At 36.2% G+C, this 10,268-nt stretch overlaps 1 pseudogene across 1 annotated transcript; it reads left to right on the forward strand.

The window, feature by feature from the left end:
- Positions 1-1,083: 1,083 nt before the first annotated feature.
- On the forward strand, positions 1,084-6,882 carry LOC309962489 (annotated as a pseudogene). The gene is made up of 3 exons: positions 1,084-1,356; positions 5,726-5,757; positions 6,749-6,882. The product of its transcript is annotated as an uncharacterized misc_RNA (transcript).
- The last annotated feature ends 3,386 nt before the right edge of the window (positions 6,883-10,268 follow it).

The following is a 10,268-nucleotide window of genomic DNA, read 5'->3' on the forward strand; positions in this document are numbered from 1 at the left end:
CAGATTTAATGCAATCCCTATCAAAATACCTATGACATTGTTCACAGAACTAGAACAAATATTTTTAAAATTCACAGAACTAGGACAAATAATCCTTAAACAACTCTAAAATTCATAGAAAAATATTTCTAAAACTAGGACAACAAAAGACCCCCAATTTTCAAAGCACTCTTCATAATAAAAGACAAAGCTAGAGGTTCAACCCTACCAGACTTCAGACTATATTACAGTGTGGTATTTGCTACAAAACAGACACATAGGACAGTGGAACAGAATACAGAGCCCAGAAATAATCCCACACACTTACGATCAATTAATCTATGACAAAAGAGGCAAGAATATACAAAGAGAAAAGACAGTCTCTTCAACAAGTGGTGCTGGGAAAACTGGACAGCCATATATATATAACAATGAGAGTAGAACATTCCCTCACACCAAATACAAAAACAAACTCAAAATGGGCTAAAGACCTAAATGTAAGACCTGAAAATATAAAACTCTTAGAAGAAAACATAGGCAGAACACTCTTTGATGTAAATTATATTATCATTTTTTTGGATCTGTATCCTAACGCAAAAGAAATAAAAGCAAAAATAAACAAATGAGACAAAATTACACTTAAAAGGTTTTGCACAGCAAAGGAATCAATTGAAAAGATAAAAAAACAACCTATGAAATGTGAGATAATATTTGCAAATGATGTGACTGACTAGGTGCTAATATCCAAATTACACAAACATCTCATACAACTCAAAGGCACAAAAAACAAACAACCCAACCAAAAAATCAGTTATTGGGCACATGATTCTACTGAGACAATTCTTCAGCAGAACAAATTAAAATGATGCTCTTTAAATAAAACTGGAGTATACAAAATAATGAGCTCATTTTAAAGAAACTATTATCGATTGTCAACAGTGACTGGCATATAAAGGTTGCTTGCATATTTGTTGTCTATGTCAGGGAATGAATGGTATGCTCTGCCAATTACTGACAGTATATAAAGGTCCATGGGAAGCAGATGACACACATGCTTCAGAAACATCCTCTTGCAAACCATCTGAATCCACTTCCATTAACAACATGTGTTGCAAGTACTATGGCAACTTCTGTGGCTATGGCTGTGGAAACAGCTATGGCTGTGGGTTTAACCCCTATTATGGCTATGGATATGGCACTAGATATGGCTGTAGATATGACTGTGGCTATGGAACCAGATATGGCTGTGGATATGGTTTCTGCTGTGGCTGTGGATATGGGACTCTCTATGGCTGTGGATATGGCTCGCATTATGGCTGTGGTTATGGAACCAGATGTGGCTGTGGATACGGCTGTGGCTACTGCAGCTACTGGACAGTTTGCTATAGGAGATGTTATTTTTCTTGCTGCTAGAACATCACCATCCAAGCCTTGTTTGTTTCTGAAACAACACACCGAAAGATAATGGTGATTCAAGGATCTATAACCCATGATTTCTGTATCCAAGAAATTACATGCCTGACAGAGACTTTGACCTCCAGCTACCCATTTTTAGATTGGCATCTTTGTGGCCTGAAGCTCCATGGTAGTATCATCTGACTCTTTTCCAAATGTTAGGCTTTACTCTCTTAATCTCTGATTCTCTATTATGACTGTGTTGATGATCCTAACATTGTACAGTTGGAGAAAACACTTATCCTCAATAAAAATGGTCCATTGCTCCTAACAAATCTCTGTGTAGTTGCTTGTGAATTAGTCTTTTTTGAGATAATATGGCCTCTGTTGAAAATTAGGCTAACATGTTGCTTGAACCTTGAGTTCTTCCTTGATATAATACAAACATTCCTTCTTATACCTGCACCAGGAATAATGTCTTCTCCACCTATTTCTTGTATCCCACATGCTCAGGCACTCATATACCCAAGCACAAATCTCACAGTATTCCAGAACTTTGCTTTCCAAATCTCACTGTGTCTAGGATGGAGCTGGAGGAGAAAGAGAAGGAGGAATGACACTTTATCCAGGATGTTAATGCAGAGTCCAAGGTAGAGAAGAGGTGGCCTGAGTCCTTAAAGGAATAATGGAAGGGAAGAGATACTTTCCAGAATTAATGAGAAATTAGAAGCAGAGCTAGGTATTAAAGTACATGAGGAATAAAGAACTAGGAAAGGGTAAGTTAGAATAAAATTATTCTACTATATCATCTGCTTTTGATGGAATTGCTTTTGATGGAATGAGTTTTTTTCTGTAGTTAGGAAATGATTTAAACTTTATAACCCCTTTATGAGGAAACTCAAAATCATTTTCTTTGATGAGCTATTGCATATTGTAAAGGTTTTAAACTGTAAAATCCATTATTTGTTCTTTCAGTCATTTAACAAACCTTAAGTTCATGTTCCAGCTATGTGCTGGGATTTGGTGTTTGGTATAGAGATATAAAACACATCGTTCCTTCTAAGAATTTGAAATACTCAGTTGGCTACAAAATATCAATTGTAAATCATAGATTCACATTATAGCAGATATGCTTGCAGGTGTTATAGGGCTACTGAACAAGAACTCCAGGGGGAAGCCTAAGTCAGCCAGAATATGGGAAGAGGAGGCTACACAAGGGTCATAAATTGCTTCCAAAGGAGAATGGTATATGAGCAGAGACATAAATGATGAGTTGAAATTGATGAGTTAAATAAGAGGGAAAATAGAATTCAAGGCAGAGGAATTTAGAAAAAAAAGCAAATAAGCTGGCTGCTTATTTCTAGAGTAGTAACTGCTACTGGAAAAGTTATAATCAATGGCTACACCCATAGAGGAATCCTCAGATTTTCTCAAGCTGCACTGTCCAATATAGAAGCTACTAGAGAGATGTGGGTATTAAGCACTTGAAATGTGGCTAAGAGCTGTTAAGTATAAAGAACACACCAGATTTCAGAGACTTACTGTAAAAAATTCATGAAAACTATATCAAATAATTTAAAAAATACTGGTTATATATTAAGTGATAATATTTTGCATATATTAGGTTAAATAAAATATGCTATAAAATTAATTCACCTTTTAATCTTTTTAAAATGTGGCTCCTGGAAAATGTAAAATTCTATAAGTATTTCATGATATATTTCTACTTTTCCATGTGGTTTTAGAAGGTCTCAACAAGCTGGTCCAGAGAGGTCTGTAGCTAGGAAGAGAAACCATGTTAGGCCACCAGTAAAGATCAGACAATCTAGCCATGCTATCAACGTATAGGCAGTAGATCATTCTGAACCAGTAAGACCACAGTATTCAATGCAAAAGACTTCTGGAGGAGGGGGGGTTTCCAGTAAAGGCAAAGTTTTGATCTGAGATAGTGTATTTAGTAAGTGGAATCGATCAATTCGCCATCTGTTTAGACACAGAAAAAATAAATGCCTGCCTCATACCATACACAAGAGAACTTCCGTATTGATTAATGTTTTAAACATGAAATTTAAATTTTAAAGTACTAGAAGATGGTATAGGCTTTCAGCAATTTTGTAAGCCAGTTGGTAACTTGAAACCAGTCATGCTAGTATGCCATGGAAATTAGCAAATCAGACCCCATACTCCCAACAGAAGTCGTTAAACAACAGCACACCACTGCCGTATCCCTCCTGTTATTGAGAAACAAGTTTATTTCTTTGAAATTTTTACAATAGGTATGTATTAATTATGAGCCTGAAAAAGAAAAAAAAAACAGGAAAGAAAGAAAAGAAAGATCCATGGAAATAAATGAAGAGAGGCTACAATATTTTTGCATGTTCAGAAATCTTTAGCCTATTTTGAGTCAATATCCACATTCTCCGGTGCAGGAAACATTGTCTTTAACTGTACTCTCCTTCAAGATATCATTTCCTCAAGGTCATACAAATGATCACACTTAAAATAAGAAGATTGTATAGATAGTGATGGAGAGCCTAGGTTCTGGAGTCACACTACATGCTCAAGCATAGACGCCATCAGTTATTAGCTGTGTGATAGTAGGAACATTATCTAACTTCTCTGAGCCTCAGTATACTCAAAGGTAAAATGACAGAATAGTGCTAGATCAGTATTGTTGAGAGTACTGAACTAAATAAAATATGCATTCTATACCACCGTGAGAACTCAGTAGATGTTTTGTTATATTTATTATTAGGTTGTTGAATAATGAAATTGTTGACATTTAACCATATTAATCTACAAAAATGACAATTTTATATATTATTTTTATTGATAATAGTTTTAAAATCCCAGAATTTTAATCAATAATTTGTTTCCTCATGTCAAATAGGTAGGCGCACTTCTTTTAGATGTTTTGTACGTGTATCATATATATATATACTCCATAGTTATGAATGCTAAAATACACTGTGACACCAGGTATATTGATATAATATTTGTCATTGTATTATTAGTAACAAATTAGTGGGCTTTAGTGGAATAGTTTGTTTTCTGGTGATTTGGTCCTGCCTTTTTACTTTATCATCAAATTGTAATAATTACTTGAGAAGTTTCCATTAGGTTTGACAAAAGACATAGGATCTTTCGTGAAAAGTGTTTTGTTTTTTTTTTTTGGAGGGGGTAATGTGATAACAGTAAATAGTGGTTGCAGTAAACTGAAGAGTGAATAAGTGAAGAAATGTAAATATTGAAATGACTAATCTTTCATGTAGCATGTGATGAAAGGATGGAGACTGGTCCAAATGGAAATGGTATTCACTCTCCCTGGAGACTTTCAAAAGCCTAGAGCTCATCTTTGAGCACTATATACATATATTTATTCAATATTCTATGTCCCGGAATAGGGCTTGCATGATGTAGGCATTCAAAAATTCTTGTAAAGTTAAACTGTGTGGTTCAGTCACTGCCTAGAAAAACAAGTAATGAAATGATGCAAGTAAATATGGTCATGCTAGAGCTATTTTGGGGAATAGCAGGTGACACATGAAATGTGGATAGGGTCATGAAGTTTGCAGGAATGGAGCCAATGCTGACTATATTTTAGTGGAAAGAATTGCAAAAGTGGTACAGTCATAATTAGAAAGCAAACCTAGAATCTGAGGTTTTAATTTTGACATGAAAGTTGCTGATCTAGAGTGCTTATATCCTATTGATTAAAATTTGAGATGCCTAGAAAAGTTATAATAACTTCCACTCAGATGCTGTAATTTCTAAAATTAACTTGCAGAGTGTTAAGGAATTTCTACTCTCAACAGACAGAGAATGCCTTTGCATGAGCAGAACAGCTCTAATACCACTGTGTGGTACTTAAGGCTTATGGAGCAGTTCTGAGAGGGACTCAGTTGTTCGCTTGATGGTTTACAGCATACTTTGGCTAGAATGGCAAAGATCACAAAAAAAGGAAATCCAGAGGATAAAAGTGTAAGGCAGAAGTTGCAAAATACTGGTAATTTTAGTCAGATGCAGTGAATATTTTCCATCTTAAAAACTGGAGGAAAAAATAGTTCATGGATCCTCCCCTAGATTTTATGGTTACAGTAGGATTTGGACTAATTCAACTCTATTACTAAAAAGCTGAGAGTCCTTGGGCCTCTGTTTTCTCGTCTGTGCATACGACAATAAATACCACAACTTCTTATTACATTGTTTTTGTAAGAATCAAATGAAGTAATAAATATGAGTGTGCCTCAAAGCTATAAAGGGAAATATAAATATTATTAATTGTTATTATCATTGTTGTTATTTTTCTTATATAACATCCTATACATCAAAATAATTACAATTTTTCCAGGTGGAAGAAATCTTACAGGCTCTCATTCAACAGTGAGTGTTTAGGTCTTTAGAGTCACAGAAGATAAAATTATCTGTCTTATGTTACAATTGACTGAAGGAATCAGGTAATTAAAACAGTGTGCTAATACAGCATATTCAGGATCACAATACATTTAGACATGGGGAGCTGTGGAAGAATAGAGGAGTTACAGCTAAAGCACATTGTGAATGTCCAGGAATGCTTCTAATATGGGGTGTAGTCTAAGCTGTGCTTTGAAGAATCAGTAGGATTTGTGTAGATAAAATTTTGATGATGTAACTGGGCAAAATGTTTCAAAGAAAGTATCATACTGAAATATTCCAAGAATGCTTAACTAGAGTTGGTTATGTTGTATTGGACAAAATCATGGTCACTTTTATTTTGATATATTATACCAAACCCCTGTTTTGTACCAATCAGATCTTCTTTGCCTCACCTGACTTTTGCACTAGCCACAACTGCAGTAGGAATTCTACCTGGTTCCATCCACATTTTTGTAGATATAACCTGAGAATTTCTCCCCTTATGTCCCTGCTGTTTGCCTCTCACCTCCAGCCCTGGTGTTTTCCTATCAATTCTGAGATATGAGATGCTGGAGCATCTCCCAGTGCGCACATATATGTACCTGGAAGCACAGAAGAGTTAATGCCTCCTGGGATGAAAATCTAAATTAGGTCTGATTACATTCCACAAGACATGCTTGTTCAATGTGAAGGTTACATCTGGTTTCTTATAATTTTCATGCCTAGCTATGGCCAGATCTTGGACATAACTACATGAAAAAAATGTTGTCCTTAGTGAGCTTTTTAAAAATGAAAATTGCTGTGATAATGAGGCCACAGAGTCTGTGTTGTGTGTTCTACTCATTTCTGGTAGTATTAAAAGTCCTAGGGCAAGAGATAACATTCAGACTTCAGAAACCTCTGTCTGATCCTCTACAGAACTACCAAACTCCCTCCTGTAAACACAATGTAAACACAACTACAGAAACTCATGTGGTAGCTGTGGATATTGTTCTGGATATGGCTGTGGATATGGCCGTGGATATATATGGTTGTGGCTACAGCTGTGGCTATTGCTCTGCCTGCTGTGGATGCCAACCATTTTTCTATAGAAGATATTATTCTTGCTGCTAAAATGTAATTGCAGTGCACATTTTCCTCTAAATGATTATCCCAGGCTTTTTCCATTTCAATGTCTCACAATCATATCGTTTCTCCTAGAATATTCAGAGCCTGCAGAAAACTTTTTGATTGTCTTCTTGAAAGTCCTATTTGTAATTGAGGGGGCCTGAGTTAGTCCATAATCTTCCTGGAAAGCAAAAGACTTCATTTTGACCATAGTGTAAACCCACTACCTTCTTATTCTATGTTTCTATATTGTGATTACAATAAGTCCCCTACATATGAAGGAATTCCATTCTGAGAACACGTTTGTAAGTCCAATTTGTGTGTAAGTACAACAAAGTTAGCCTAAGTATCCAACTAACACAATCGGCTATATAGTACTATACTGCAATAGGTTTATAATACTTTTCACACAAATAATACATAAAAAAACAAACACAAAAATAAGGAGAACATTTTCAATCTTACAGTACAATACCTTGAAAAGTACAGTACAGTACCAGTTACATCACAGCTGCTTTTATGCTTGCTTCCGGACATCCTGGGCTTGAAATAAGCATACTGTGCTACTGTACTCTATACAGGACTGTGCAGTAAAGTACATAAAAGAACAACGATTTGTAGAGGATGCACGCACATGACAATGTACGCCAGACACGTGAACTAACTTACGTGGTTAGACATGCGAGCATCTGTTCACATTTTCAAAGTTCACAACTTGGAGGTTCGTATATAAGGGACTTATTATATTTCCAAATAAACATGTTTTACTGGTCCTAACAAGTTTGTGTATCTTTTGTGTCAGATACGCTACTGACATATTTTTGTCTCCTATTTCAGTGCGCTCCTCATAGGCTGGCAGGGATAATGTTCAGCTGTTCATTTCAATTGTGTATGTCTGGTTTCCAACCTGATTCGTCAGTACCCATGACATTAAATGTTACAAATCTTTTTTTTTTTTTTTTTTGCTTTTAGCATGTATTTTGCTTATCCCAATACATCCAAAATGTTATCATTTCAATAAGTAATTAATATAAAATACAGTTGGTCTTCCTTATTTGTGGATTCTGTATTTGTAAATGTACCTACTAGCTGAAATCTATTTGTAAATCCAACATGAATACATGCAGCACTTTTGCAATCATTTGCAGACATGCGCAGAGGGAGGAAGGTCTGGTCACCCGATATGCACTTTCCTGGCTGAGGTCGAACAAGACAATCCTCTGGCTTCGTTTCGCCCTCATACCCTAGAACAAGCACAATTTTCACAGTATATTCAGTGCCAGATTTTCTATAAGTCTATGCCTTTTGTTGGTAATTTCCCTGTTTAAAATGGGCCCCAGGCATAGCGCTGCAGTTCTGTCTAGCTTCCCAAGCAAGGGAAGACTGTGATGTGCCCTCTGGAGAAAATACACGTTTTAGATAAGCTCTGTTCAGCCATGAGTTCCAGTGCTGTTGGCTATGAGTTCAATGCTAATGAGTAAAAAATACATATGAAATAAAATGTCTTCGAACAGAAACACACACAACACAAGGTTGTGTATTTTTTTTAACATCTTTATTGGAGTATAATTGCTTTACAATGGTGTGTTAGTTTCTGCTTTATAACAAAGTGAATCAGTTATACATATATTCTCATATCTCTTCCCTCTTGTGTCTCCCTCCCTCCCACCCTCCCTATCCCACCCCTCTGGGTGGTCACAAAGCACCGAGCTGATCTCCCTGTGCTATGTGGCTGCTTCCCACTAGCTATCTATTTTATGTTTGGTAGTGTATATATGTCCATGCCACTCTCTCACTTTGTCACAGCTTACCCTTCCCCCTCCCCATATCCTCAAGTCCATTCTCTACTAGGTCTGTGTCTTTATTCCCGTCTTGCCCCTAGCTTCTTCATGACCTTTTTTCCTTTTCTTCTTAGTTCTATATATACGTGTCAGCATACAGTATTTGTTTTTCTCTTTCTGACTTACTTCACTCTGTATAACAGACTCGAGGTCCATCCACCTCACTACAAATAACTCAATTTCGTTTCTTTTTATGGCTGAGTAATATTCCATTGTATATATGTGACACATCCTCTTTATGCATTCATCTGTCAATGGACACTTAGGTTGCTTCCACTGGCTATTGTAAACAGAGCTGCAATGAACATTGTGGTACATGACTCTTTTTGAGTTATGGTTTTCTCAGGGTTTATGCCCAGTAGTGGGATTGCTGAGTTGTATGGTAGTTCTATTTTTAGTTTTTTAAGGAACCTCCATGCTGTTCTCCATAGCGGCTGTATTTATTTACATTCCCACCAACAGTGCAAGAGGGTTTCCTTTTACCATACCCTCTCCAGCATTTATTGTTTGTAGGTTTTTTGATGATGATCATTCTGACCAGTGTGAGATGATATCTCATTGTAGTTTTGATTTGCATTTCTCTAATGATTAATGATGTTAAGCATTCTTTCATGTGTTCGTTGGCAAACTGTATATCTTCTTTAGGAGAAATGTCTATTTAGGTCTTCTGCCCATTTTTGGATTGGGGTGTTTGTTTTTTTGATATTGAGCTGCATGAGTTGCTTGTATGTTTTGGAGATTAATCCTTTGTCAGTTGCTTCATTTGTAAATATTTTCTCCCATTCTGAGGGTTGTCTTTTCGTCTTGTTAATGGTTTCCTTTGCTGTGCAAAAGCTTTTAAGTTTCATTCGGTTCCACTTGTTTATTTTTGTTTTTTTTTTTTCCATTTCTCTAGAAGGTGGCTTAAAAAAGATCTTGCTGTGATTTATGTCACCGAGTGTTCTGCCTGTGTTTTCCTCTAAGAGTTTGATGGTGTCTGGTTGTACATTTACATCTTTAATCCATTTTGAGTTTATTTGTGTGTATGGTGTTAGGGCGTGTTCTAATTTCATTCTTTTACATGTACCTGTCCAGTTTTCCCAGCACCACTTATTGAAGAGCCTGTCTTTTCTGCACTGTACATTCTTGCCTCCTTTATCAAAGATAAGGTGACCATATGTATACGGGTTTATCTCTGGGCTTTCTATCCTGTTCCACTGATCTATATATCTGGTTTTGTGCCAGTACCATACTGTCTTGATTACTGTAGCTTTGTAGTATTGTCTGAAGTCAGGGACCCTGACTCCTCCAGCTCCACTTTTCTTTCTCAAGATTGCTTTGGCTATTTGGGGTCTTTTGTGTCTCTATACAAATTGTGAAACTTTTTGTTTTAGTTCTGTGAAAAATGCCAGTGGTAGTATGATAGGGATTGCATTGAATATGTAGATTGCTTTGGGTAGTATAGTCATTTTCACAATGTTGATTCTTCCAATCCAAGAACATGGTATATCTCTCCATCTTTTTGTATCATCTTTAATTTATTTCATCAGTGTCTTATAGTTTTCTGCATAC

This window comes from Leucopleurus acutus (genome assembly GCF_964270905.1).
Source record: "Leucopleurus acutus genome assembly, chromosome: 5".
Taxonomy (NCBI): Eukaryota; Metazoa; Chordata; class Mammalia; order Artiodactyla; family Delphinidae; genus Leucopleurus; species Leucopleurus acutus.